The 24379-nt window shown below is 38.7% G+C and overlaps 1 protein-coding gene across 8 annotated transcripts in view; it reads right to left on the bottom strand.

Annotated features, from left to right (window-relative positions):
* Positions 1-24110, bottom strand: part of LOC26531591 (uncharacterized) — a 116658-nt gene extending 92548 nt beyond the window's left edge. For all 8 annotated transcript variants that reach the window (XM_070206788.1, XM_070206792.1, XM_070206793.1 and 5 more), the window contains exon 1: positions 23645-24110. The gene's annotated coding sequence lies outside the window, so the exon portion shown is untranslated. The remainder of the gene's footprint in view (positions 1-23644) is intronic.
* Positions 24111-24379: the final 269 nt, after the last annotated feature.

Below are 24379 nucleotides of genomic sequence, written 5' to 3'. Positions count from 1 at the left end.
CATTTGAAGTGAGGAAAAGAAACAACGGCCACGAGACTGAATGCTCGGCTGCTTGGAAATGAGGGGACTGGAGCTAAGCGGGGACTGCGGCTAGGGTTGAAGCTACAGATGGAGAAAGATGGCTGGCGTTGTTATTGAAATAAATTATTATAAATAAATACGCAAGCCGAATTTATGAAGTCGTTGTTATGATGGCATGTTGTTTTCTGTGTTTTGTCCGACCATCCAGCTGTCCGCCCAAGAGTCGGCCCGGTAAAGAGCTCGCTCGGAGCTGTGTCATTATTTTTGTTTGTGCGCCAAAACGGCAAGAGTGCGCCCAGAAACAAGCGCCATTAAAACAAACAGCTTATTATACCAATGACATTTGCGAGGGCACATCCATCGATATAAGTACTATGTAGGCCTGTCTCTACAAAGGCCGGATACCGAGGATATGGTTGTGGATGTAAATGGGACAGAGCGCCAATGACCATTGATAACTGAAGAGGTTGCTGGCCAGGCTGAACGATGTCTGGCAAGTGGAGTCGAAGGCTGCCAGGGTTGATGGATGGATGCCAAGACTTATGAATTTGTTTATTTTCAGTTTGTCAATGGCATGTTCTCGATTCAATGTCTTCTGTCCGATGGTGTGTGCTTGCTTGTCCGCCTGTTTATTTGTTTGTCTCTGGCTTGGTCTTCTCCGTCCGCTTGTAAACATTCCGCTGCCAATTGAATTCGTTTCAATTTATTGACTGCACACAGCGCTGAAAAGGGGAGCCGGCAGTTTTGTTTGAACGATGAAGCCAATAACAACATCGAGGTACGTTTTATGACAGCCACATCCACAAACACCCTGCGACCAGCCCAGTGAAGGTTCAATTAGAAAGCGGAATTGTTTTCTTGGCATTCCCAGCTGAATTTCTTAGCAATACGTTTCCACGCTTTTCTTATATTCTTTTTTTTTCAATTTATGCAAATACACATTCGATTGACGTGAAAACCAACCAAAAGCAGGAGAACAGGCCGATGTAGACCGATTAATTATGGCCTGACTATCGGCCCGTTTGTCCTTTCAGCTTATTTATCTGGCACACTTACTTGAATAATTTGGTCGGTTTCTTCTTTTATGGGCGTTTGTTTTATTGCAGGGTCGGCGTAGAGATTCAAATAGTTTTGAACTTTCTGTTGGCTTAACGTGCACTGAAACTCATCTCTAAGGGTTCTTGATGTTCAGCACAAAACTAGAAACTCATAAGAAAGTTTACGATACGAGTGCCCAGGCAAATACCCACACATGCAAATACACAGAGACAAATGCATTTATCCTGCTCACGCGACATAAGATAAGAGCCCAAAAGGCATCAATTAAAGTGCTCTAAAGTGTTTCTCTCACCCGAAAGTTTTTCAGCCGACTCGTTTTGTATATTCACAAAATTCACTGACAATTAAATCAGTAATTAGAAAGTCCACGCTTTTTCTTTAGTCAGTGTAGGTATTTTTAGTGAAAAGTTTTGCTCTGTATTCCTTATTTCTGTGGTTGGTGATGAAGATTATCAAGTCAATATCCACTGCTAATTTTTTTAGAAATTCTTTCATTGATTCACATTTTGTTAATTGCTCTTTACGCAAACAGTAGCCAAACTTGAAAATATTATACGTTTGGTGTTTTTCTTTCCTTTTTACTACCATTTCTTACAGTGGAGTCTACGTTCTTTTGTGCCTTCTCCGTTTGTTTTTTTGCTGGTATTTCGCTATGGTTTCTTGGCACTCGGAATGGCTCTGCCCAATAACGCGAAACGCAGCGAAATTTCGTTTGGCTCCAGCAGCGCGGACAGCGATCTTTGCTTTTTACGACAGCTTCCCCTCGTCGCCGCCTTAAACGCCACGGCTACAAAACATGAAATGCAACCAGCGCGAAATTGCAAGAATGGCAGGAGCTGTAGCTGGCTAGGGCTAGGCAAGAGGCGCCAGTTGGCTAAGCGCATATAAAAAAGTTTAGTTTAATTAAGGTGGGGTCCGAATGAAATCATTTTCAGCTGCATCAAACGCTATACAACACCGTGCAACATACCAAAATGAACAATAAGGAACCTAGAAATATTTACGTAAGCGAAGGACACTCATTTTTGTACGTGTAAAAATCAAAATATGTATTTTTTTTGAAAATTGAACATTTTTATCTAAATTTATTTATTATCTAAGTGAGTCTATCAGTTAAAACTGTTGCATAAGTATAAATTTGACGTTAATTCAAAATAGGCTGTTGCATAGTGCAAGCTAAAATTTACAAAAATATCGAATGCAAAGATAGGGAGGTAATAAAAGAACGTATGGAGGGAGTGGGGAGGTGGCTTAAGAACGTGGCATTGTCGTGACTCGGTGACTTATTACTTTTCGTGCTGCTCTTGTTCATCCACCTCCCAGCGCTGTCAACCACCAACTGCCAACTGGCAACTGCCAACAGCCAACTGGCAAATGAAGTCGTAAAAAGATTGGCCAAAAGTTTTTGTGTGCTGCACACAGAAGTACATGCATATAAAAATGGCGAAGTTGGGATTAGTTTCATCAAGGATAAGCCAAATGCTGGCCACGCTGGCTGACATCGTACATAAACGAGGCGAGGATTGCCGGACTGCTGCAGGACTACAAGACTAGCTGACAGGATTTGGATCTCGGTTGGCTGGCTTTTTCGCAATTTCAGACAAAAACTTTTATGCAGCTGCCTGTTAGTTCTACTCCAGCTGAGCAGCATATACGAATATTTGTACGTAAACATATGTATGTGTGTAATCAAGTAGATATATTTGGCAAACTTTTTTTGAAACCATTTTACATGTTACACGTAGTCACAAGCAATCATATACGTATGTATTTCTGTGTGTGCTTCTTTTTGAGTATATTCCTCATCCTTACAAACATGTGTGTGCGCGTGTGTGTGTGTGTATAACCTTTATGGGCGCACGACGTTGGGAAAAATTACATCTAAGCACGTATGCAGGATCTGCATAATTTATGTTTGCAGGTGGGCAGACCAAGCCCACTTCCCCACAGTAAAGTGAGCATTGGTCTTATGCTGCCAAGGATTACCCTAGAAAATTAGGTTTCCCGTTTCATGAACGTGGACGTAGTAGCTCGTATAAAAACGGCACGACCTGGCCGCCATCTTCTTAGCTCTGAAACTGAGGTGAGTGATGGGATGGCGTAGAGTGATGGGATGGTTGAGTGGGAGCTGCGGGGCTGCATGCTCAAACGAATTTATATATTTTTGTGCTCGTTTTATGACTAATATCTCGGAATATCTCAGGGCATGGTAGCGACAGCTACACTATCAATCCCCGCCACCGCGCCAGCCCTCTTTGGCCCGGCCACCATGCGACAACGACATCCCACACACAGTCGCATATTTTGCAGCGCTGTGAAAAATAAAACACAAATATAAACCCTGGCAAAAACAAGTATAAAAATTTGTTTTTCCAACATTTGCCAACGACCAGAAAGACACGATGGCGTTGATGTTAGCATTGCCGTTGGCGTGGGCAATGGCGTGAGGTGGCGCTTTTGGACGTGGCTGCCAATAGGCAGCATAAGCAACAGCAGTTTCCAAGTACTTGTGCCTCTTCTACTACTAGCATCCCGATCTCAACCCCCCTATGGGATATATTATTGTCGCTATTTGCGACCCTTCCCGTTTGATTCTTAACACCATATCACAAATTTTTGCCTTTTTTCTGCGATAATTCTGCTAACTGCACTATTTTTGGGATCATTATTTCTCCCAAGCGACGCTAATATTACTTTGAAATTTATTATAATTTTAATAAAAAATGTAAACAGTTAATTTTAAATAAAGCACCTTACATATTGCCTTGTGCACATCTCGGTCCGCATAAAGTATATTATTCTTGGTAGCATCAATATCCGAATCGATTTAACAAAATATAAATGGAAGAAATTGCCCGGCGTCGCCTAGCTCAAATTAATTATGTTGAAAATGCAAGTGGTGCCAAAATACAAAACGCTTTTATGCCACGTTTGGAGCTGTCAATATATATGTAACCACAAAATGATTTTTCAATCAATATTCATTTCTAAGTTGTTTTTTTTTTTTATTTTCATTTAGTGAAATAACCAATTGACAATTGCTGCTAATAAGCATTTTACTCATCACTAGCTGGACACTGTTTTGAGAAAAAGGGCGAAAGAGTCACTTGTAGAGCAGAGTTGATTGAACACGGATGATTTAGAATAAAATGGGTAAAAGGGGTATAATAAACCTGTGCAAATGTATGCAACAGGCAGAAGGAAGCATCTCCAACCACATAAAGTATATATATTATATTCTATACTATTGTGTTGTTGAGGATGAAGAATAAAGATACGAAGTGCGCACAACTAGAGACGTGTGTTTAATACATATTTATGTTTGATTTTGTGTATATATGAGCAGATACTGAGCAGAGGACATCTCCTGGTTCAGTAATACACAACATCACAATTGAAATGAAACAAATTTAAAATATTAAATTGGAATTTTCTACTCCTCGCAATGTACATGTGTGACCAGACAGAACAATACGCAGGAGAGCGGGAAAGCGAGATAGAGAAACAGATTCGTCATACGAATTGCAAGTTTATAAATATGCGAGCACTTTGCAGTTTCATTTCTGCTTACTTCTTATGCATGTCGCATGGGCAATAACAATAACATATATATACAGCTCTGCCAGAGCTTATTCTTTCGATTTTCTCATACATTTTTTTTATGCTCCGCCATTTGTTTATTCACAGGGACCTGTGGGTGAGCCATTGCAAGAATATATTTCAATGTTTTTCGCAGCCCTGAGAACTGCGCAAAAAGTCGAGGGCCAAAACTCAAAATTTATTTATGTATATACTTAGTATATATATTTTGATTCTTTATTTGTGTGTGTGTGTGTGTGTGCGTGTGTGTGTATGTGTGTTGCTCACCCCACATGTTTTATCTAGGCTGGAGCAATTTCTTACTTTATGCATCCATAACATTTTGGGTTCTGTTTTTCATAAATAAAACGCACGAAACACGTTTCCTGTTTGATGTTGAACGCTGTAAATTGAAAACAGCAAGAAATCCCACATATTGAAATTTTGCGCTGTGCGCTGAATATGGAATTGATTTCTCCCGAATCCATCCGCAGCTCTTCTTTATGCACAAACATAACACAATATTACAATCAGATGTGCTACTGTCAGGCGCGACCATCAAGCGTTGTAAAGTTTCCTTTGTCTCAAGGAATCTGAAACCAAGAGTCGTGTTGTGTCAAATGGCGTCATGGAGACCAAAAGCCACAGCTGATGAACGAATCGTTCGGCCTAATTCATTTTTTTGACACATTGCGACAAATACCCCAAATATGTTTAGTGTAAGTTTGTGTGAGTTTCATTCAATTTTAAGGGAGAAACAAATCTTATCTAGCTACTCTAATTTGTTTTTTTTTTTAATTATGCTTTAAAAATCATGTGCAAATATATTATTTTCGTTGCAAAACAAATATTATATACCATCGATTAGACCCTGGGCCTTAGCTGTTGCAACAATAAATACAACACTTTCATCAAAAAAGTTTCAAAATTTACTTAAAATTTACGTAATTGCAGTTGGTGTTTTCAAATATAAGGACTAACGGTTGTACGTACAGAGATATATTTCAAATTATATATAAAATATAAAGGTTTTAGCTATTGTAATTTCCGAGACCCACACGATGAGACAGACGGTTAAACGGAGAGAGACGGAGAGATTGACCCGGCAAAAATATATATGATGGAATATATATTTTACGGGAGCAGCGAAACCTCCTCCTGGTAGTTAAATATATTTAGATAAAATGATTATACAATATTTTACCCATTTTCAATAAGTTTTGTGCTGAAGACTTGATATCAAATAAACGATAATAATAAACTCATCTCGCGTAGTGCTTAAAGAAGCGGAGGCATCAGCGTCTTATGAGCTTCGTTATGTAACTCTTGAACCGCATTGCTTTAACTAAGCCCAGCTCCAGCCATTTGATATGCGCGCCGAGTATTGGCCACTAAGGTCAATAAGTACGTCTCTTGAACCAGCCGAATCGCAACCATTTAAGGCCGACTGCCTTCGTAATAGAGCGCTTAGCGGCAATCGTTTTCACGATTGCATTAAACCTCCATTAAGACTAGGCCAGCCGAGCCAGTTAACGCAGTCGACCTGGCCAATACAGTCAAGCAACCAAATTAAAATTGAATCATTATTGAAATTCGTTTAGGATTGCTCGATGCTACGTCGACTGCCTCATTAAAATGGATGGCAATAGCATTAAGGCGACAGGTTCGGGTGAACCAATGATGAGAGCTGTGTCTCCGAGCCCTGTATCTGTATTTGTGCCAATGTGAGTGCGTATTTGCATTTGGCAAATTGTAAAATTTTAATTCGCATATCATGCACGATAATCAGCGGCGTACATTATAAAACCATAAAAATCGCAAAAGCGCGGCCATAAACCGCAACTGAGGCAGCCGAGCTAAGCGATGGCTGCGGCGGGCCGACGGGACGGACAATTGTCGCATGCAGTGCCAATAAATATCCGATTATATGGTAATTGTGTATACCTCAATATATATTCGCATAAGCGCATGTGTGTGTGTGTGTGTGTGTATGCGAATTGTGCGGTCTATTAGTTCTTAGCTTCTGGGTATGGGGCACACTTTCATCGACCGCCCTCTGAGTGAAATTTGCATTTGTCTGCTCGCATATTTCTGCACAGCTGCAAATGAATAAATATTATTTTCCAAACAAATGGAGTCTCTTAAATCGCTTTCCTCCATTACAGTGGAGTTTAATCGTAAAAGCCGTAGAAGATTCTCAAACACAATGGCGAAGTATAGAAGTTTGAAAAGTGGGAGTTTAATTTTCATGTCCATTAACCAAGCAAAATGAATATAGGCAGGCAATGAGCGAAAGGATACGCCAGGCCAGGGCCGGGGTAATACATGTCTTGAGTGCCGCCTAGAATTTGAAATTGGAGCTGAGCACAAAATACGAGTATAAATTCAAAATAAAGTTTAACGAAGCCAATCTGTCGAGGGGACACAGATTGATGAAGTCAACGCCCCTGTTAGATGCTGGTGGCCATGGGAATGAAAATGAGCGAGAAGGAAAGGAACGGGGATTGGGATCAGGAGCGTGCAATAGGCGGCCGGCTATGAGCCATGAAAGTTATCAAAGCGTGTTATTATGAGCAACGAAGTGAAACACGGATCAGAGTGGAGCTGCAATCTCAAGTGGCTGCCAGGCTGCCTGTTGGTTGCCTGTCTGCCTGTTGGCCTGAAGCCACTTGTGGTTGCTTGGCATGAAATGGGTTTTTGTTTTTGGTATTCAGCTCGCTCCCAGCACGCAGGCAAATAATCAAATGAAACGCATCAAATACGTGAAAGGGATAAAAAGTAACAAAATGGCAGGCGATTTAAAAAAAAATATTCTCGTAAGTACTCGCCCTCGACGAATGGGCTGTTTTGGATTTTGTTGACGCAGCTCCGTTGGCCAAAAGGACGCGGTATATCGGCCAAATCAGGAGCCCGAGCTCCCTGCTAGTTGCTCAAGTTATTCCTGCAGTAAATTTGTGGCTACGAATGGTAATTCAATAAATTTGAAATTGCAACGTACAGTGGGAAAACAAGACAACCTTTGGAGCAAAATATAAAAAGGGGGGAAAAAAAACGCACAACTCTGTAGACTCACATAAAAATATATAGGAGAATTAATGTAAAAAAATGTTTGTGAAGGATAATTAAAAAACCAGGTAAAGAAATGCCCGACTGTTGGACTTATAGTATATTTCAAATATTTTGAAAATAAAGAACTGTTTTATTTCAATGTTTTTTAAATTGTTATCGCAGATTGTGTGTAAAAAACAAAAAAGTATTCATACCAAGCGATTATCAAGAAATATTAAATATTGCTCGTATTCTCTCCTAATAGTAAAATCCATGTCTTTTTTATATTAATCATGTATTAACTAAGGCATTTCAGAGACGTTTATAAGACAAGCCCCACTGTAACCTGGTGTATATAGTTATGTGGATTCCACTCAATATGCACGCCCATTGATTGGGCGAAACAAAAGCCGTACCCGTGCAGCGCACTCGCATCGGCATTGTAGATTGCCAGGAGCATTGGCTATCCAAAGCCATACACGCTTATGGTATTTCTCGCCCTCGAACTCCTACTTGAATTTGAAGAGCTCGGTACTCACTTGTGTGCGAAATTTGAGTTACTCACGTGAGTGTGGGGGCTGGCTTGGGCTTAAATTTATGGCGCCCTGGCGCACGTGAAATCCTGTAAACGGTTTTACGGATTTTAAAAGAATAAAATTTACGGATTAAGTTATTGTGCGATGTATGCATGGGTTTTGCTTCTTAGCTAGACAGGCAAAAATAAGAGTGCAGGAAAGAGGAGGTACGCTTAGGTCGATTACGTTTTACAGCGCAAGCATAAAAGTTGATTGAAAATGCTTATTAGATGCAAGATTAGATGCGATGTGCAGCAGAAGACCGACCATTTTCGAATCAAAGTCACAAGTCCTAGCATAAAAATTCGATGAGGCTGCGACGTGGCCAAATTTGGCACAGGGTTCATACCCCAGAGACGGCAAAACGGCCAGGGAGAAGGCGAACTTAATTGAAATATTTTGCCAGACAGTGTAAAGCTGAAAATATTTAAGCCAACGGCGAGCCGGGCAGAGCGCAGTGTGGAAGTGGCATAGGTGCGAAGCCAAAAATGAAGTCCACAGCAATTTACTGCCGGCAGGTAATCTCATTTAGTCAGAATAATATTGCCACTCGGCGTGTGCTGAGGCGCAAATTGAACTTTTCTTTGACGCTATGGACAACAGCAAAAGGTAATCTGAAAACAAAAATGTGTTGGGCCCCAACGACAGACATCAAAAAAGTTATTTTGATAACAATGCTCATCAAAATTTCAGAAACAAGAAAAAACTTTTATAAAAGATTTCAATTTCAAGAACCACACACAGCGGCTCTAAGCCCTAAAAAACCACAAGTCAAATGTAAAATAAAAAAGAAAATGAAAATTTGCAGCGAACACCGAAGATTTATGTTGCTCTTCAGAAGAAAAATTAATGTTTGTTTACAAAAAGCGCTACAAATAAAAGAAAAGTTGGTTTACTTACATACTATTTGAATAACTTCTAAATTGTATGTTAACAAAAATATTTTATAATTCTTTAATCATTATTGAATCAATATTAACAATAACAAATTTACTTAACAATTATTTTTTCTCGCCTTTGTATTTTTACTAAACTTTGACATTGGAAAAGTGTATACACACAGCCCAACACGATGTCATAACAACAAAGTACTACGTACAACCACAACAAAACCCAAAACCCGATCGTTTAACAAAAAGAAACCAACGACAACGACCGCTGAAAGATACTTTCAGGCACATAGTTCAGATAGATGGTGATGCTTAGCCTACCCAAGTCCACCCCCTAATGCCCGACACCAGTACATTAAAAATAAAAAATAAACTTTTGCCGTAGATATTTTGGGGCCAACGAGTGGAGCCAAAAGTTTAATGAGAAAAGTTCGACCCGACACTCCAACCGTTACTAAGAGTGCGCGTTGATTAAACGCCAGATATTTCGAAAGCGTTTCTGGCAGCCATCAGAATCAGTGCTCAAATCGCCAATTTATAGCTTCAACACTATATACCACACTTTAAACGCTAAACTAAACTATAGACACATAAACGTCGCATAGGGCAACTTTAAATAGCACATGCAAAAATACTTAATAAATCGAATGAATTATACAATGTAAAATTCACAATTTCGACATAATTTATTTTTCTATAGTTAATATATATATATGTTTACTGGTAAGTAGTACATACATCATCAATTTCTATAAATTTATATTATAATATAATTAGACAGCTGCTTATGACTAATACACTTCAAAAAATGAAGCAACACTAATGTAAGCATTTGATGTAGCTTTGAAAATGAATTCCCTGAACCACCAGGTTACCTTTACAAACGCTGCAGGTTTGCTTATTCTTCTATTGGACTAACATTATTGAAAATATATTTGTCATTAGGATCTGTGTTTATTGTCCGATTTTCATGCGAACAAATAGCAAAACGCAAGGCTCTAGCTTTAAAGATGAGTATATTCATATCTTTTCTGTGTAACTAGTCGTGAAAATGCAAACAAATTGCAAACAATACTAGCAATAAAATTCGGTGTGGAATGCTAAAGAAAATAAATATTTTAAGATTCAAAGTCTACAAGTTTTTTCGTTTAGAAAATCGACACACAGACGGAAGAAAGTGGACATCGTTAGTTCGAATCGGCTCTCGTCCTAATATATAAATTTTATTGATATAAAAACTTTATCGGGTCACAGATACCCTTTTCAGTATGTTACATACAAGAGGGTTGCAAGACCATTATTATTAATTTTTAGTGAGTTAAAAAATAGTTTAAATCTTGAATTGTTGTAGAAATAAGAAAAAAAAGAGGTAAATTACGTCTATATAAAATGTAGACCTGTCAGAATAACCAACTTATATGCAGCATATTATTATTTAAACTGTGGCATTCTTTTTTTGAAGTGTGTTTCATAGCTGCAAAACCCACCCCTAAAAATAGAGGCGCATTCGTTGGCGGTGGTGGCCATGGACGTCCTCGTTGCCGTTCGTCCCCCCGCCTTGTTACATCGGCCGTGCCCGCCTCAGGAATTGATGGCTGCCGAACGAACAGCGGCCATGCCGGGGCTTGCAGCGAGTTGCCGGCGGTGTTTGTGAGAGATATATATACGACAGATACACAGCCCGCAGTTCCACAACGCATGCGACGATATGCGTCTTGGGCGTGGCTCACAAGCCTGTACTGGTGGCGAGGGAATAGTATACAAAGGAATGGTATACAAATACTACGTGCTTGGGCGACGATTGATGATGGATTTCGAAGTATCATTCGGAGATCGTTCTAATTTTGTACAAATCTAAAGATACGGGGCATTGGCTTGGATAAACCGTGGAACTAGGCAGAGTGTGTTAGGAAGTTGAAAGAACGCCAATTACTGAGTGATGTATAACGGAGGGCTCACAGCGCATTTGACTATATTTTCGTAATGTGTGTCCTGGCCTAATTTACGAGCAGCCTACCGTATGTTTCGCTGCGTAGGTGAGCGCTCTCAGATTTATGGGCGCATCATAAAACAATTAACAAGCCGAAACTCGTGCCACATAAATCGCTGCAGTTTTTCTCTCACTGCTCACTGCCAACTTCCCGCGTGGTACTTTCATGCGGCTTGTGCTATATTTCACAGCATTTTATTACCATAACATACAGTGGTAGATGGGGATTTTCGGCTGGGTGCAAGCTTAAGACCGAATTGTCTGAAGGGCACGCGGTCTGTCAACTGTTCGTCCTCTGTGCGTGTGCTTGTGTGTTTCTTTTAATTAACCACACAAGATTTCTACTCATTTTCATATCGTTAACGTTTATCCAACTTAATAAGTCGTAAACGCTCCAACAACGACGGCTTCTAACAAAGTTTCATAGCCCTGCTATTGCTGCTTCTGCTGTTGCATGCGTGTCGGATTTGCTGACGGCGCAGGTGAAAGTGTGCACATGCGGGAATGTATACATACATATGCATAAATTCATACATACTTTGATATATCTACTGAAGAGCATCCAAATGAAACTGCGACACCCTGTTCCCCGTTGGCCTGCCCCGTGCCCGGCGCATATGCAAGCGATTATATTACAACTCAAGGAACAACATTAATATAACGTTAAACGTAAATTGTATATAGAGGTCCGTATCAGGTACATCCAATGAGTTTTTCTAGCTGATGGGTTGAACATTGAAACAAAGTTGAAAGTTGAAACAATTCAGTAAAACAGATCTTGTGTCGCATGTACAGGACAAATATTAATAAAACAATATTTGAAAGTAAATATTTATAAATATTACGCTCCAAAATATATTATATTTTTATAAACAAAATCAATCTAAAAATAAAAAAAATACTAAAAAATTCATAAAAGTTATCTAAAAAATCATTCAAATCTTCTTAATCAAATGAAAAATATGGTTTGATGTTGCACAAGTATGAAAACTTAGCATCTGCAAATGGTATAAATAGGGTATAATAGCTGTACCAGAACACTTAAAACATAGGAAAATTAATCATTTTTATATATGTTTTGTTTAACAAGCTTTAACCACTGTGCAGAGTCCTAGCGTTCTTTTAATTTTGTAATATTCAAACCGCTAGCAACCAGATATGCTTAAAACTGAGGCTCAGGCTTTTAATACCTACGCTGACACACCGTCATTTATCCGACAGGTGCTCCGACAGCTTTTTGTTTCAGCGCCCGACAATATTCTTTTAATGACGGCGATTAACAGAACGCCACCGTTGCCAGCCACCAGCCATGCGCAGGCAACCCTCTCGCGGTTCTCGATTTAATTAAGTCGTCGCTGCTGCCACGCCCCTAAGCATCCCAACAGCCGACTGGGGCTGAACTCCTTGCTAGCTTTTTTTGCTGATTCCATTGTTGAACTAATCTCTGTTTGCTTAGCGACCTCCCATAGCTGCGTGCAGCGTCAGCAGCAGCAGCAGCAGCCGCAGCAGCAGCAGCAGCTACTTTGGATGCTGGCTGGCAACTCGAACCCTTTGTGGCTGGGGTCGAGCGCTCTCACACACACATGCGGAATGTCATAAAGCTACCCACACATTTCTGGGAGATACTGTCAACATGTTTGTTAATGCCATTTTGAAATTAACAAGTTTTTCAGATAAACTTTGAATTTAATTTCAGCGAAGGTCTCAGCTCCTATTGGCATTGGGCACCTTTTCTGAATCCATTCCAGTTCTCCAACCTCTCTCACTTTTCCATATCAGTTTCATAAAATACGCAAGTTATGCGACATTTAGCTTAATCTTTTCCTTCCCCTTACACCTATGGCAGAGATCGTATATACTACTCGCATATATAAATAATTCTCAAAAATATAAGTTAACCCTTTGGGTCCAATGAAATTCCACCAGATCTAACAAATGGGATATTCAGCGGACCGTCTTTGCCAAGATCTTTGCCAGCTATGTACGATTTTTTACGGTTCGGCTTGTTGTATTTCTCTTTCGCTTGCGCTTCGAGTTAAAAGCCATAAATTTATTTATGGGCCCATTAAATCATCATAATTGTCTCGACGACCTTGAGTCATTAGCCGGCCAGTGTCTAAGCGCTCCCATTTTGGGAGACATTCGCTTTCTTTTGCATTTGTTTTATTTGCCGTTTTGTTGTTTGCCGCCTTTAAATGCACAGTTTGCATTTAAGCCTCTTAATTCGTTATTTATGCGTGAGCCATGTAATTTTTTTTTTTTTTGGCCTGTACACATTCATGAAGAGTAAAATAGGGTTTTATTATTATGGCAAAATGAGCGTTTAAGACAGAAGAAGGTATCATCTACCAAATAATGCATACGAATGTAAATTCTTGATCATCTTAATTTTGGATGAAGTGCTAAGTCTGCCCGATCGAAATATTTATATTAAAATATATGGTAAGCATTATATAAGAGTTATTTCTTGCCTTCTTATCTTGGAGGTGTGTTATACGGCTTGCATTTGCTTCTGGAACACAACTGGTCGGAAAATATTAACTTCGCCGTCGGTCAAATTAACAGAACAATTATGTTTTATACACATATGCAAAAAAAAAGGTGGTGTTTAAAACTAAACTAACTTTAATAAAGTAATTTTTTTATATCCTTGCAGAGGGTATTATAATTTTGTCTTGAAATGCAAATCGGTAAGAAACTTTAGCAGAAGTGCCTCTTTATGTTGCACGCAGTACATGTGTCGGAACCAGCTGGACGATCGGTCGAAAATTGAGTTGAATGAAATGTTTTTTTTTTTTTTTTGTTTCCCAAGATATCTTGAACATATTCGGCATTAACTTCTTTCCCTGTGCTTCCTAAATACAAGGCAACATGAGCATTATGAAAAGGCTGGGTCTGCAATGGAATTAAATCTTCGGCGTGGCGAAGATAGCCGTTCCTTCTCGTTTTTTTTTTTAAAGATACCTATTATTTTTACTATAAATATCTCTCCTAATTATCTCGAACTAATTTCAAATACATTCGACCAGAATGAAATTGTGATCGGAGCATTTCCTATAAAAATTAAATTCACTTCCGGAATCGCACTATTCTTAATTAATAAATACCCCCAAGTTAAGCTAAGCAAATTGAAGCACTTAATGTTCGTAGCAATTGCACTGTCTTCCACTCTATAGAATAGGCCTGTTTGGGTTACGGCGGTTTGGGGCTCGTTTGGTTTTAGTGCGACTCAATTTGTGCGAAATTTCTGGCTGATAAAGCAATGGCAGCGGCAATGACGCGCACGAGTAAATTTTCGGTTTCTTTATTTTCCATGGCTTGTTTCCATTTGTCTTCGCTGTTTGTGTAAGTTTTCCATTTGGATAATGGAAAAAGACCATTTCATGCCATTACTTGGCTATGGTCGCCGGCCGGGGGCAATTCGAGGCGCACTATTGTAAGCGCGCCGTCGCGGCATAAGTGGCACTGGGCACGGCGCCATTTGAGCAGCCACCTCCACCTACTGGGACTAGGACTAGGGCGAAAGCTCCAACGGACAAACGAATGAATCTTAAGACACGACCATGCTTGTGTGTAGTTTGTGTTGTTATTGTAGTGCGCGATTTTGCTTTTAGCTCATTTCAAGTTTTTTACATTTGCAAAATGAATTGTAATGCAATGGAATGGGGTGTGCCAGCAGCGACTTGCGACTTTGGACTTGCGATGTGCCACGCCCCGACCCAAGCCCCTAATCGACCCTGAAGCAATGGCTGCCGCCCGTTGAGCAAAAGCGTCGACAATAAAATCATATTCGACGGGCGCCAGCCAGCTCTGAAATATAATTTTTGTACGAGATGTCGTTTACAGTGTCTTTTATTTAAGTATTCATCTGGGGGATGGGATAGCTGCTTTTGCTTGGATCTGCTTTTATTGGTGTTATTAGGTTGAAAGCACTCCAATTATGGTCAACTTCTGAACTCGCCGGGCGTAAGACAGTTAATGCAAAATGGGTTTCAGGTCAGCAATCCAATAATGCGAATCACAGCAGCAGCAACAGCCAATAAAATGCGATTGCCACATGCAGGTTCGTCCTATCTTTCAATAGAGTAGTCAGTCCAAGAAAGAGTCTGTGTTTTGATTTCAATTCTTTCAGTTATTCATATAAGAGATACGTTTCACAGTCATTCAACTCTCGCTAAAATTGTTTATAAATCAACGCAAATGTATTGCTGAAAACAAGTTTTTCTTCTTCTGAAAACAATTTTGTTCAATGCATTTAATTCGGGTTCATTTTGATATAAGTAAGAAACATTGTTTTACGTTTTCATCAAAACAATACTAAATAACAATAAGTTAAATGTATCAGGCATAATGAAAAAGCATAAGTTAAGTTTTAAGCCAAGTACATCAAATAGGAGTTTTATAATTTTAATCATTTTAAATATTCAGTTATTATAATCTATGTTGAGTTTAACAACCAAATACCTTATGTTTTAGCATGTGGTTAAACTAATAAATGTCGGATTGAAACAATAAACTAAATTGTCAGCGTTGATAATATTTAGCTTGAATTTAGGGAGCTCAGTGAAACTTAATAAAAAAAAAAACACATTTCATACGAGAACATAATGTTCGAGCAATATATGATATAGCAGTCGGAAAACTCGGCGACCAAACATAATATGTACTTGAAATATTTCAACTGATGCTAATTAGAAGAACATGAAATGGGAAATATTTTAAGTTTGTTGTTGGAATATCAGATGTCTGGCAATTTATGTTATGCGATGTTGGTTAGCAGGACTATTTACGACTTCCTTTTTACTATTTTGACAGACCCATTGATAGAAACCCAAACATGCATCCTTATTCTTCCCTATCAAACTTGCGTGGGGCGCGCCTGCACTTGAGAAATGAGTAATCAAGTCATCGACTTGACATGCAGCATGGCGTATTCAGTTTTGATAAGTATTTTCCATTTTGTTTTTTAGATTTTCAATTTCCCCCACCTTTCAATGTGTATACAATTCTATTATCCCCGGGTCGGCCAAGTGCTGCACTTGAAAATAATCGAGCATTTTCATTTGTAATCTGTTGGGTTTTTTGTTTTAAAATTCAAAACTCGTTGCTGTTTAAATTTATTGACTACTTGACTTTTAGGCAGAGGCTGACGTCTTTTTGTGGATTCAGGGTCTGCATCTCTCTAAATTATTTCTTATATGACATGAAGTTTTCCTTTTTTTCTTCATTTGACAGTTGAAAAAATTTGTAATAACAATATTAATTTGCTTTATGGCACGTGTTCGTTTTCCCTATTCGTTTTTGTTTACATGTGTCATAAATCATTTTTGAAATAAACAGCCAGGGGCATTTCATTCAGATATATTATCACAGGCTAATTAGATGTATGCTTCCTAACGTCAACTAAATAAGACAAATCTTTCATAAAACAACATATGCACATAGGTATGAGTAGGTACATATTTATACACATACCTACAAACTCATTTTCCATTTCAAATTCTACTTTGGCTACATCAGAACTTTTCAAATGTTTCGGAATGCGATCCAGTAAAATGGCTCTGCTTAGAATCCCATGGAAACCAACCAGCACCAACACATTCGAGTCAGAAGCAACCAATACAACCGCACTTCAGATTGTTTGCCTGTGTTGGTGAGCGGAAGAGAGTGGAAGAGAGCGGTAACCACAGCTGAGCGAATATTTATATATGCATGTATTGGTTCGATTGACGGGGACGCCATCTACAGCTCAACAAGTGCAAGATATCGCGCATCTTACAACACCAGAGGTCGCCTCTAGCAAGGGTGTGTGGCACGGCTGCTGAACTGTGCTGAAATTCGATAGGTCATAGAATATTTGCGTTTTTACTACCGCGGGTACGACTTGTTATTTGATCAGACTATCATTTATTATATATTAGATGACAATAACCAATTTCCAATAATAGAGGAATGCATTCAAATAGCAAAAAATTCTGGATGTAATATACAAACAGTACTTCGATATTCATTGTTATTGGAAATGATCTACGAGTACCAGGAGAAAGTAAGTTTAGTCTCTAGTTCTAACCGATTCTGAAAGCGACTGATGGCACCCAAAAGTGTATATAGAAATATCCAACCTTTAGAGGTTTTTTCAATTCAATTGAAATTCAATTTCAATTTTGAGGGAATGGAAGGAGGTCTTTCTGCGTATGATATACGAACAGATGCACATAACAAGAGCGACAACAACTTCGTTGTTAAGATCTGGGATTTGTATGCTTTATGGTGTCTTCATCCCTCCGATTGTTGCTCGGTACAGGGTTCAGGGTATCTTATAATCTTAAGGGTATCACTCCCGACTGAAAAATGTAATCAAGGTATTCCAATCAGTAAGACTACGCAAACTTAGATGGAATTTTCATAAAAAAAGCATTTAAAAAAATGTTAACTGTATTATTAATTAAACTGAAAAGAACTGAATACACAAATATGTTCTTTAAATAATATATATTTGGTTAAGCTTATTATACATGAATGTAAGAGAAAACTCGCCAACGCAGCGATATATTAATCGGTATGAGTGCCCTAATCGGAAGTGTCACTCTAGGAGATTCTCTAAGCCCCGCGACAAGCTTTCCTTTTACACATTCATACACAAAATCACCCATTAACATAACTGAGCTGTGTCTCCCCTAAGCACCAGACACTGGCATATTCTTTCGTGATTTACTCGTGTTTGTTTATGTTTAAGGCACATATAATATGCGTTAATAAGAATTTAATATTCTGAATGTGTGTGTATTAAACGAGAGCTAACATACCGTGTTCGGCGCCTCTCGCTCATATAAACTGCGAGATATGATCAGAAAAGTGAATTACGATATAGTTTTATTTTTTGTTTTCATTGAACGATAGCAACTTGTCGAGCATTTTGAAAAACACCCGTCTTGCGTGTAAACTAAAAGGTCAGAGTTCCGAGATCAACGCGTTCATACATACGGATGGACCGACGGACCGACGGAGTCGCATACTTCCCTCTTTAACGTGCATTTGCTTTATACTGCTATGTATAAAATGGCGATAATGTATTTGCATAAGCTTGTTCATGCATAAAGGCATATATGCTTTAATCATATTTCATAAAGATCGGACGGTTAACAACCTCGCGAATGTGTTTTCTATAGTGCATGTCTGTGTGTGCATTTACGATTTTGTGTATGAATGTGTGTGCGGACGGGAGCGGAATGTTTGTGTCGGCAGGTCACAAGGAAGGAATCTTTTAGTCGACACTGCTTCTTTAAGTTTACTTACCTTCGAAACAACAAATGTGCTTTATTTCGGCAGCTCGCGTTGCCTTTGCTCCGGCAAAGTTCACTTCCATTTTGGCCGATCTTTTTATGCACGCACTTTTTGAACTCACAAACCGAACTGACACGCGTCCGCTGCAGCAAAAGAATCAGAACCAAATTGCGAGAGCGCTTTATTAGCTCTCCTCTGGTATGCAGCCCCTGACTATTTCCATTTTCTACATACAACACAAGATTTTTGGGCCAATTGACTTGTTTTAAGACCATATTTTTTAGTTTACTTTGCCCTGATATTTCCCCTTTTTGCCAATATTTTTTTAAGGCTACTTTATGCCGCACATATAGTATACATGATATAAAGATATAAAACACTATTTAGGCAATGGCATTCACATCATAGGACTTTTTTTTTAAAACCATAAATAGCAAGTAACAATAAAGTTTTGACATTTACATTAGTATATGTAAATAAAAAAATATGATTCTGCGTTAATATAAAATAATATTTACATTTTTTTTCGAACCCATAGGACTAGTTTATAAAAGAATAGTAAACGCCCACCGGGAAATACTCCGTGTTAGCATACAATACACCCTTCAAGTCAACAAAAAAATTGTTACAAGAATTTTCGTACATCTGGCGCCCCAAAAAAACTTGCGTTCTTTTTTGTAGCCGACATGTAGGTTTGGCTAGAATCCAAATTGGCCCAATAGGCATGCTTGCATGTGTGTATCACATGCAAGTTCTGTGTGTGCTTGTTTGCGTATGCCCACAACGCGAGCAATGTATTGCAATCGTAGTAATTGTATCAAGGGTCGAGCTGCCGAGTTTTGATTAAAGTACCCTGTTCTTGCCAATATAATGGTTTTCGGGAGAGAAAATATAGGCTCGAACTACTTGTAATATACGAGAATATATATTTCAAATTGAGCTGACGGCCTTAACGTAATTACTCTTACCTATAACAAATTATAATATGATTTTCGTAGCTGTATTTCACTCAACTAAATGAAAGAATTGTTTTAAATTTCCTGTCATCAGCTTTTTGTGTAGTACATACGCTCATGGCTAGCTCGTTGTCCTGATCAAGTTTATATGTGCTTATTAAGGTCTGAGTTGTTAGGATCATTATAAAAAAAGAAAAACATTTTGCTACTGACAAACTTTTTAAAGAGAAGTCGATTGTTCTGATTCATCACGCCCGGAAAGTTTAATCGTTCTTAAGAAGTGCTCCTCGAAACTTCAAATGCGTCAATTAAAATCTTAAAACTCTAAATAATATACTCTTGTATATTTGCGCCTCACAAAATGTTTAATAATTTCACTGTTCGACAGTTATAATAAAAATATGTTTGTTTGATTTCCAGGAATTTGTATTATTATCTTATTGAGTGAGAGAAGAGCAAACAGCAAAAAGACCCTTACATGGAACTGACTTTCTTCCTCAGCCTCATATATATATATATATATATATATATATATATATATATATATATATATATATATGTATATTGATATACATTCTACTACCTGGGAATACATATCCAACTTCGATAACCTACTGGATTTACAAAAGGCGTCTTATTTATATTTATTTGACCGAAGGAATTCAGTTTGTTGCTCTGACCATATATGGAGTATGGGGTCGACGATGTTTCGGCAATGTATTACGAATTTGTTTGCAGCAATAAAATTATCAAGGACCAAGACCAAAAGAAGCTTTACAGCCTCGATGCACAATTGATCAAGAAATGAATCGAGAAGATTATCAAATCTCTCTTTTTGTATACCAACTGTACAAAGTGACAGGGTATATTCAGAATTTAATGTTTTAAAATGTAAGTCTTGTGTGTATATATGTATGTATGTCCAGCACGTATTCACCATAATTCAGACAGAGCACGAGTCTCTGAGGTCGAGGTAGCCGAAATTTACCACGCCGCCTGTGCGTTGAACCCTTGGCTATGGCGACCTTAGCTCCGCCCATTTTTTAATGGTCTCTGCCACGTTGCCAGAGCGACGCATGCGCCATGCCGGCGAAAATGGAAGACAAAGCAAAAGGGAAAAGACACCATGGAAGTCAAGCGGCGCGCGGGATGAATTGGAAAATGGATGGCATGAGGATGAAATGAAGTTAGAATGGAGTGGGACCGGACCGTGTGGGTTGGGTACAGTGGGTTTTCCCGTCGCTGATTACCATTTTGATAAATTTATTCAAATGAGAAGCGCTCAATATGGAAATGAGTCTTGGGGCCGACGCTCTAGCAAGGCAATTAAAATTCGAATAGCTTTATGATACATCTTGGTGCCGCCAACAACAGCAGCGACAGTAACTTGAAGACTTCAGGCCAAGATGTCTGGATATTTTTATGTCGCACTGCGCCATGAGGGGCGCTCCCCTTTTCCATACCCCTTTTCAACACTTCACGATGAGCTGCAACATGTGGCATCAATTATGCGACGATAATGTCTTGCTTTGTTGCCAAGACTTCGGGTTCTTTTTATGAAAGTGTCAGAATAAATTACATTATTTTTAAGCCATATTTCGACTGATACTGATAGTCGGGCCACGAGCACAAGCTCTCGTAATAAGCAAGGAGTTCCAACATATCCCTATGCCGCATGGTACTATGGCTCACTTGGCTTAGCCGATTCACTTCACTTGAGGTTAATGTATTGCAGTGTAGCGCTTGTACTTCTGTTCTCGCCCACACCCCCGTTGACATTTGCTGCCATTTGGCTGGCTGACGGAGCGAGGGTAAGATGTACGGGCTTTGCGCGACCTCCCACTCTTGGTACTCCACTCTTGGTGGAGGACCACACGTCATTAATTAGTTCATTCTGCATTCGCTGAGCGTTCAATTGACGGTGGTTGTGACAGATGTACATATGTTACATCATCTCCTCATATGCACATACAGTTTGTGCGTTGGGCTGCTCCCACGGAACAGTTACACTTCGCAATTGTTAATCCTTTCGTCCAAATTGAGTCTCCAGCAGCGTGTTTTCTATGGTCTTGGCATAACCTTTGTCAGAATCAAAATATTTTGAGGCTCGAGCTGCTGGGTCGGGTGCTTTATGATGTGGTCATAAACGGCCCGACTTCACGCTTTCCCCGGACCACACCGTTCCGAACTAATTTGGGACCGACATTACGCCGAAATTGTGCCACAACCAATTCCTGTGTTCGGGACCGCATTTTGCGTCACTAGCTGTCTTGAAAGGTCGTCTCTCAGTTTGTAGTACCATAAATCATTTAAAAGGCACCTAAAGTAACCCTTTCCTCCGCCTTCTACCTGATTAGTAATGCAGTTTATTTTGTTTTTCTTATGGAAAGTAGTCGGAAAGGTGTGCGCCTTTTTTGCATATACAAGCGAATGTTACTTTTGTTCTTGTTTACAAAAGAGGAATGCTCTATTCGGAAGTACAATTGAACATTCTCTTCTGAATGGAGAACTCTTCTTTCTTATAAAGAACAAATGTAACTTTCAGTGACTGGGCTATGTCTTCCCTTTTCTTAATGAGGAAATTGTCTAACTTAAATAAACCTACAAGACCCCACTTTTTAAATGGAATATATCTAAATATATAACTGTTTATACCGACTGACTGACTGATTGGTGATCGACGCAGAGCCCAAACTGTAAATGCTAAGGAACTGAAATTTGCACTGTAGTTCCTTATTTGATAAACGTGCACGTAAAGATGGAGTTTCGGGAAATTTAGCCCGCAAGTGTGAAAAAATCATTTTAGACGTGTGGAAGGTGCGATTCTAGGATTTTTATGAATACATGTTTCAGCGTTTTGGAAAATGGCACCCACAACAATGGTAAAGTAGCGGAAAACGAGTTTATAAGAGCTGTTTGCTTACCCTCCGATCGGTTTCAAACTCATTTTCAAAGATCTTTAGTTGATACTTTCTTGGTCGTCAAAGGTTTAATTAAGGAAATTTATTCTTCAGCTTCAAGATTCTCACCGCAAGACTAAGATGGACAGAAACCATTGATTCCAACACTTTGTTCTTTATTCGATGCACTTTAAACATATTTTTTTAATAAAAGTGAAGTTCAAGATGGGTAAATTTGCATTTTCCACTGTCTAGTAGTTAGTGGAAGGGTAATATCTAAAATTGTTAACACTAGCCCATTATTTTATATTAAACATGAAAAAAAGACTTGCTTACAAAAGACCTGCCTAAAAATCTATAGTAAAAAGAAGAAATTATTAAATTAATCATTACGGGAACTCGTCAATAGTTAAAATTTAAATTCCTTCGATTTGCTACGCTTCAGCGGGCGTTACCATATTATCTGAGCTCTTTATTTCGATGAGAATACAGTCGACATTTGAAATCTTGACATATATTTAGAAGAATCTAAAGAAAATACAAATTTGGAAACGGATCGTATAGCTGCCAAGTGTCCGTAACTATCTCTATAAATAGAAATCTGTATTCTATTACTAATACAGATTCATTAGGCTTCATAAGTGATGATAAATTCAATCAAATTAAGGGTTTCATCTACAGACGAAGTTATATCATAGACACTTATATCTTCCCAGTTTCATTAAATCGACTAATATTGGTTGTAAGATATACGTATACCATGTTATCGTATAGTACATACCATCTGCTATTATAAACACATATTAAGAATGTTTCACTTTTCGGATACATGGACAGCTTGGAATCCAATATAGATTTTTCAATTGTCAAAAAACTGTTATCGTGATGTAAGATTAATTGTGTTTGAGGTTAGAGCTGAACGCTTATCATCAATCGATAAGTCAGTCAGTTATCAGACAGACAGGAGAAACAATTGTTATATAACTTGTGGTTGCCAATTCCTCATTCTATTTAAAAAATCATAATTATCACTTTTATAATTATTTCAATAAGTTTATAAAACTGTGTGCTTCTGCAATTTTTGCTTAGCAGCAATTTAAATAAGTTTCAAGCCCCTGCTTCTTATCATATGTAACCTGCATTTCTCTTTACTGTATAATTGTTGTATGTGTGTACATGTATGTTTATCAATTATGTGGGATTTGGGGGGTGTAAGAATAGAGTCTTCAAACTGAAGCCTGAGATGTCAATGGAAATAAGATAGATGATCCTATGCTCAGTATGCACAGTATAATAAGAATTTGCCGACTCTTCCGTAGTCTTATTATGCGTATGAACTTACCTTAAAGTTGCTGGCGACCCAGTTGAAGTTTCAAAGTTGACTTCGACTTTGTTTACACGAGAACATTGTACAATAAATCAGATCCACTATTAATGTCCGAAATGTCAGAAATGGCGGTCACAAATCAATTTAATTAAATCCACGCCCAGCAAACCAGAGAAACCGACGACCGCGTGGAGCTGGACGGGCACGAACGTTGAGAGTAAATATGGAACGTCCCGGGTCCACCTATAGAACAGCGACCGCGAACCAAACCACAAACGGAAAACAGAACACAAACAAGGCGTACGTAGCACAAAGCAAAAAGCACAAAGCACAAGGCAAAAGTCACAAAACAGACCGACAAGTGTTGTTAACGTTAATTTTTACTTAGCATCGAAAATCACACGCGAAATTGAAATCGACATTCAAATATTCGTGAGTATACACAGTTGCTCGGACGGCGCTCGAGCAGAGCAGTCCTTGGAAGTCGCAGTTTTTCTTTGCCAATGTCAATAGTTAATTCTGTTATTTTCGACAGCACACGAACCGGCTTGAATTGATTAACAACCAGTTTCTTTTCTTTTTTGGCTTTGGTTTGGTTTTATTTTTATTTTCGTTTTGTTTTTTTTTTAACTTGATTTTAAATTTTCACAATTGGAACCACTCTCCGTTTGAGCGGCCTGTTCAGACAATGGCAGCCATGGGCTTCGCCTTCTACGGTCTGACTGTCGAATACGACACCTCAAGAAAAGT

This window comes from Drosophila virilis, chromosome 2, assembly GCF_030788295.1.
Source record: "Drosophila virilis strain 15010-1051.87 chromosome 2, Dvir_AGI_RSII-ME, whole genome shotgun sequence".
NCBI lineage: Eukaryota > Metazoa > Arthropoda > Insecta > Diptera > Drosophilidae > Drosophila > Drosophila virilis.
Note: the sequence above shows the minus strand (reverse complement) of the source record. Positions and strands in the feature narration are given on the sequence as shown.